Below are 7,500 nucleotides of genomic sequence, written 5' to 3'. Positions count from 1 at the left end.
CTACGCGGCGGCCTTCAATATATAACACTGACTGTCATAAGATATAAAGCAACATTCATTTTCACTTTCTGCTTGACTGTATTTATATTTAACCGTTATCATAATAAAACACAACACCCAATATATATATATATATATATATATATATATATATATATATATATATATATATATATATATATATATATATATATATATATATATATATATATATATATATATTCGTGCGTGTGTGCGTGTGTAAACTTTATCTACATAAATGAAGACACAGAGCACTACGTAAATTTCCTTCATACAGTGTCAGGCCTGACTCTCACTTTGTCACTAAGGGAAGAGGTGGCACACTGACTGACCACTGTGGCACTGTATCTAGGCTCACACTGTCACTACGGGAGGCAGCGACACACTGAGTGACTTGACCAGCGTGGCACTGATTCTGGCACTGGCATCCTCTGGCCCACGCAAGGCCATAACATTCACTTATCAGGAATAAGTTGATAACTTATCTTTCTTCCGACATACCTATCAGATTTATTTATTTATTTATTTATTTATTTATTTTTCATACAATGTCAATGAGTGTGTAAGTGTCTGGCTTGATCAGAAATCATAATCTTCAGTTCAGGATTTTTTTCTTGTGTAGTTTGATAAATCTCACTCTAGTCGTCATATGCTTGTTTTTCTTTCTCAGGTCCTTGTAAGGATTATCGACACGTAAACTTCCTCTCTTTTACTAATCAGTACAAGGTAGCTATGTACTGTACGTACGTACGTACTACATACCGAGTGCAATATGTATGATAAACCCTATTGTGTTCCCTGGGAAGGATTCTCGAACCTTTCGTTGTGTTATGTAGTCATGTTGGCAAGTTGTTATAGAAGTTATTGAAGTTATGAAGAGTATTTTCATTATTGTAGTAACAATGTAATATATTTTGCGCCATGAGCATTGCAGGGTATCACCCTTAGGTGGGATCCAGACACATCATATTTGTGGCCTTAAAAAAAAAAAATTATATATATATATATATATATATATATATATATATATATATATATATATATATATATATATATATATATATATATATATATATATATATATATATATATATATATATATATATATATATATATATATATTTTTTTTTTTTTTTTTTATATAATCCAGGGAATGGATTACTGGATCAAATTGGACAATTTTCTCATAAACCAGGACTTGATAAACATTGATAAGGAATCTTGGTCAGAGTCATGTTATCTGATTTTAGCATTAAACACACTAGCAGTAGGATTTCATGTGTTACCACTATGGATTTGAAACTCATGCAAGTCACTGTTGATAACATCGATGATGTAATGTATTGCCACATTACTTGCTTTCTATGCAATGTACAAAAGCAAAAGATCTTGTAAAATAAATGTTTTATGAGGCACTTACAGTACACGTTAGACGTATGGGAAGGAGCACTGAAATACGACAGTCGCGACAATTGAGCAAGCTTGGATCAGGCAAATAAAGTAGTGTTGATTAGGCTTTTTTTTTTCACTTTTCTATATAGTCTGTAATCTGAGTGTAAATGTACATTGTTCCATGCTGTGGTACTGTCAGGTCTCTCTCTCTCTCCAGATTTATCTCAAAGTGTGTGTGTGTGTGTGTGTGTGTGTGTGTGTGTGTGTGTGTGTGTGTGTGTGTGTGTTGACTGTGATGTGAATTAAAGAGTTGCATATATGGATATAATAAAACACTTATATCCATAGAGAACATTTATGTCTATTTCTCTGGATAGATTTACATGCTTAGGAAAATAGTTTCATTATGTTATAAAACACTGAAACAACAGTATCCTCAGAACGCCATCTCACCAGGCAACGCTGCTCACCAGGATGACCAGTGGCAGCCAGTACTTCAGTGTCACTAGAATGGCAATGGTTGTCCTAGTGACCAGTGGCATTCCCCTGTGTCACCTGGATGGCACTGGTTATCCTAGTGACCAGTGCTATCTCCCTGTGTCACCTAGATGGCACAGGTCACTGACACCATCACCACTCCCTGCCATAATAGGATGCCATTCTCCTTGCCTGTTGCTGATCTGTCCCTGGGAAATTCACCTTCTGACCATCACAATATTATGGTTTATGCAAATACTTATTACCGATTGTCCTGTTGGAAAATTAAAAGCTACACATCACATTTGACAGTCTTGAAATCCAACCAAAGCTTATTCCCTAAGTTGGTCATGTTCTTTCCCTCAATGCTTGCTGCTTTACTGGGTCATGGTCATGTTTATGCAGCAAATGACTAAAGGAAGAACAATATACTGATTAACTACTCAAATTAATATAACATCATCATCTTACAACATTGCTATACCTCCAGAACACTGGCTCAATCAGCTTAGCTACTGCTTTACTCAGAGGTGTGGTGTACTACAAGCTTTATGCAGAAATGTTACTCCTACCTTACAATACATACTTAGGTGCAATAACTCAAGCTGCACATGATGAAACTTGCATGTATCACCACTATGGGACAGAGGTGCTGAACATGCTTGCCTTGTATTATAATCAATATTACCAACAGATTAAAACATGGAATTAACAGTGAACATTACTGAAAGTGAAGAAGACTCAGAGTTTGATGGTAATTATGCAACAACAACAACAACAACAACAATAAGCAGTATGTTGCTAGGATCCCTTTGCTAAATATGAACTAATTGGCCTGAATTGCTCACACTCCTAATGATAATGAGCCTTCCTGGGTTAATAATTACATACAGAATTGACTTTCCACATCATGAAATATAGCAACATTAACAGAATGAGATGCAAATGGAGTTCTACTTAATACCCATGAGAGATATATTGTGAATTTGGCAAAACTACTTATTCCTATGATACATCGTTTGGTGGGCTGGAACAGTTGTCCAGCACACACACACACACACACACACACACACACACACACACACACACACACACACAGGCACTGATCCATGTATAGGAGCTACTGAGATGCTACTGCCTATAGGTGAAGGGATCCTGGGCTGGATAATGTGGGGATTCAAGGGAATTGACAAGCCAGGAAAGAGCCAAGATGATTGTATGGGATGAAGGATGGAGCACTGAGGGAAGCATGAAATAATGATGCTCTCCTGACATGAACCATTGTCTTGTGCTGCAATCACCAGTAATTTTCTAAGTCATCTTTTCTCTTCTTCTGATCGTGAAAAGACAGACACTTGTTTTTGATATGACAAACAGAAGTCCACTCTTCCATTGTGTCACTTGTCACTGGAGCAAGTCCAACTATTTTTCCTCATTCCCAGACAACATAGGACACCATCGCCATATAAGTCAGCACACGATGGAGACACAAGTATACATTAGCTATCACCTGTCCCCCAAGTGCTAAGGTCACTCAGACAGTAGAGGCACCTACATGACAAGTCCATACCCTCTCCTTGTGGTGTTTATGGAGACTGGAAACACTTTATTAGATATGCAATCAAGTATACTGTATATATATTCTTATAATATTAAGGTCTTTCTTAAATATATGGTCATTCTTGCTCTTGAATTTACATTAGAAATACTATACAGTAATACCTGAATGGGTTATTCATAAGCTCCTTTCCTACTTCCAATGCAGTGGAAGTCAGTTCAGTTATTGGTGTGATGAGCTGAACAGCTTCACCCTACTGTCAGAATTCCATAATCATCCAATGCATAGTACACAAATCAGGCCTGACATTCAAACAAAAGCCATAAGCCTCTGTGACTGATGAAACACCTCTTAATGAACCTTCCTGTGCCTCATAACCTGCACAGAGTTGTGGGTAACTTTCCTTCAGTGGCAGGCCTTGTCACAGGAATGTCTGGGTGACTGGCAGCTGCATTGTGTCTCTTCAAGCAACTCACCAATTCATTCAGAATTCCCTCCTTTCGTACACTTTGCTTTGTGCTATAATTAACCCTGTGTGGGATGTCAATAAGGATCACCTCTGTGTGTTGTGTCTCACACCCCACCACCAGGTCAACAAAACCACACATGACAACAAGTGCTTATTTTTGACAAATATTGATGCAGTGTAAGAGTAGACAGCAAAAAATGACATCACATTAAGTACAGATCATCTTCACCTACATCTGACCAATGCCCATTGAAGATAAGCAGCCAGATATGAATATTCAAATTACTTGCTGTACACAGTTGAGGAGATTTTCTAGGAGCAAGTGCTCCAGCACATCACACTGACAACTTCACTGGCTTCTACTATATGACAGTTGAAACTGGATTACTTTTCCTTAATTGTAATACCACAGTGTTTGAATTTTGATGACCATTATATTATTACTAAGTCATAAAGATTATCTGATAATATATGTGGATGAACGGCAGAAGAGAAATGAGCAGAGAAGGAAGGGGTAAGGAAAGAATAGGACAGTGGATGGACAGTGAATTAGCATTCAGTAGGAACAGAGCAAAGGTTGGGCTAAGGAAGGATAGAAATCCAATGGTGAGTAGAGCATGACTGATAAAAGAAGAAAAAAATAGTGGGCGCAGGACCAGACTAAGGCTTGAGCATAGGTTGTGGCTGTGTTGGGGGAAAGATACAAGGTTAAGATTCAGTAGGAGCAGAGCAGAAGCTGGACTGAGGAGGGATGCATTACACAGTTGAGGCACAGGTAAGACAGAAGTAGAAGGAAAGGTACAGTTCCTCAGTACTCAACATTTTGAGGATGGTCACAGGTACACGCGACCAGAGACGTAAGCATCAAGTTAAAAAACGATGAGTGCAAAGGCATCTCTTGTAGCAGCACTGTAATTACATGTCCTGGTGCCACTGCAGAAGATGATATAGTGTGGGCAACTTTAGTCTAAGTGTGACAGGATGTGTTTCACAAAACCCTTGAATCACCAACATGAAAACCCTCCTCACAATGTAACACAAATCAGAGAGTAAAGAACTGCTGTCATGATTGTGAATACCATCCCTAAAATGTATACACAGCCTTGGCCACTATCTACAATGCTATGTAGGTATGTGCACACTCACTACATAGCTAACACTTTATAAACACACTTTATTTACTAACACTCACATCACCTATGACTAACATGACTTATTTTATGCTTGGAATTCTCAAAATACATTTTGTTAGGTTTAAAAAATATGTATAAATATAGATTTAGTACATATATGACATTACATGTCTTTTAAAATTTTCTTTATTAATGAGATAATATCAATTTTGGTTCATATAAAATAACAAATAATCTTAAGACAATAATGTATGCTGCAATCTTTATTCCTGAATGTTGCAAAGGCTCTTTTTGTGTCATGCTTGACAGAATCCAACTGGAAAGTGTTCATGCAAACTTTTAAAACTTGTTGCACTGAGGGCCTTCTCCAGTACAATGTGGGTAATCCCTCAGTGTGTGCTGCTCATGCACAGAACTGATGCCCAGACTGGTGTGCTCAGCACTGTGACTCCAGCATAGCTATGATGCAGTCACATGACAACATGCAAAGACTAAACCAGCCTTAACATGCTGAAGATCACTAATAAGTCTGTCACTGCATACAATTTATGGAGCTTCAATGTGTAAAGTTCACTGCAATTATGATAAGGCTGAGTTATAACTTAAGCTTACCAGATAAAATAACCCACCAACATTAACTTATTCAGATACAAAAACAGAAAGCTTTCCCCAAGACAGAAAGTTATATAATTGAGGCAGTTCTGATTTTGATTGTAACAAATACAAATTTTCCACAAATACTATACAGCAAAGCTATGATACAAAACTAGCATGATTGGTAAGTGGAAATGTGCTGTACAGAGCAATAATATTTTCAACACAAAATCATTTCTTCCACCAGCCAAGCAAGGGCTGGCTGGCCAAGTGTTGCTGCACACCAAAATGGTCCCTCACTCACACTGTTTGGTCCTTTCCAACTGCACATTCAGTAAGAGAGAGGAAGAAAGTGAGGAAAGGCATACATACATACATCATGTTTGTTGTAGAAAACTGCTGTTATACCAAGGAAGTGGTGTGTGTGTGTGTGTGTGTGTGTGGTATTTACCTAGTTGTGCTTTATGGGAAAAGAGCTATGCTTGTGCTATCCTATTACCATATCTTTTGACATCCAACTGTGCCTTGAATCCATGTATACTCTGCATTAACTGTCTCCTTATCCAGACTGTTTCATACATGAATACTTCTATACAGGAAAGTATACTTTTTGATGTCTCTTCTACAAGCTCTCTTCTTCAGCCTCTTTCCATAGGTGTAGTGTGTATGTGTGTGTGTGTGTGTGTGTGTGTGTGTGTGTGTGTGTGTGTGTGTGTGTGTGTGTGTGTGTGTGTGTGTGTGTGCAAACCAGGAGGTATTCTAGTGGTACTGAACAACAAGACATCATCAACTTGTTTCATTCCCATAAAAATACACACATTGGCAAAGCTGTAATAGGCAGAACAAGGCTACAGCAGGATGATAGAGTGAAGGAAAGTCTCCCCATGGACTGACCAAGGTGTGTGTCTGTGGGAAACATAAGTAAATGCAGTCTCAGTCAGGCTGTTCTTTTGCCATACACACAAAAACATTTTTCAACTACACATGTACTGTACAAAAATATCTATTAGGTGTTAAGTGTCTTCCATTAGCATAGCCATGTACATGGAGAATTCTTCTTTGGCCATTTCCTTACAGTAAGGGATTGGCACGGTCCATGTATGAGTCTCCTTCAATTTTTTCTGCCCCTTACACCTTCCTTTGTATTTCTATGATAATTTCATCCCTTCATCTCATCCTCTGTCTTTCGCTCAATCTTCTTCTCTCAACTGGTTTTTCTCTAGACTCCTTTGATCAGCTCCTGGTCTTCTCTTCTTACTATGAGGGCACAGAGACTGAAGGATGCATTATTCTCTGACAACCCACCCTCCTGAAACAATAAGGACTGACGCATGTAGACCTGATGGCTTCCTGCAGCTTTCCTTATTTTCTTGTATGCTCTTATGAAACCATGTGTAGTACAATTTAAGAATACTTACTAATAATACATTCAGGCAGCATTGGTGAATACTGGTAAATAAAGTCAATATTGAGTTTTAGATAATAAGTGCTGCTCCAGATCTGTGTATATTACTAATGGTGATGAGTGTTCCTTAAGTGTACTGTATGTATAATTCTAGATGCAGTGGTGATGGTTAGGTTGCCAGACTGTGGTGATACAATCTTCAGCCCCCATAACCATATCTATACTCCATTTCACTAGTTATTATAGTTATGTATTTATTTATCAATTTTTATCAATATTCTATTTATTTAATTTTATTTTTTTTACTTTTCTTGCTACATATTTTGGTTGCTTCTAATGGTGAAATCTGTAGCACATTAGGTCATATGATCCTCTTGTTCTTCTTTTTTTCCTCTGGACAAGTTACATTTTGAGTCACATTTTAGTTTATTCTCCTTTGTCTTCCTTTGTC

At 37.7% G+C, this 7,500-nt stretch overlaps 2 protein-coding genes across 3 annotated transcripts in view; one reads left to right on the top strand and one right to left on the bottom strand.

Moving 5' to 3' along the window:
* Positions 1–430, bottom strand: part of LOC135116005 (protein trapped in endoderm-1-like) — an 8,703-nt gene extending 8,273 nt beyond the window's left edge. Inside the window, exon 1 of the mRNA XM_064033219.1 lies at positions 318–430. The gene's annotated coding sequence lies outside the window, so the exon portion shown is untranslated. The remainder of the gene's footprint in view (positions 1–317) is intronic.
* Positions 1–7,500, top strand: part of LOC135116003 (histone acetyltransferase type B catalytic subunit-like) — a 43,618-nt gene that overhangs the window by 9,182 nt on the left and 26,936 nt on the right. The window lies entirely within an intron of this gene.

This window comes from Scylla paramamosain, chromosome 30, assembly GCF_035594125.1.
Source record: "Scylla paramamosain isolate STU-SP2022 chromosome 30, ASM3559412v1, whole genome shotgun sequence".
NCBI lineage: Eukaryota > Metazoa > Arthropoda > Malacostraca > Decapoda > Portunidae > Scylla > Scylla paramamosain.
Note: the sequence above shows the minus strand (reverse complement) of the source record. Positions and strands in the feature narration are given on the sequence as shown.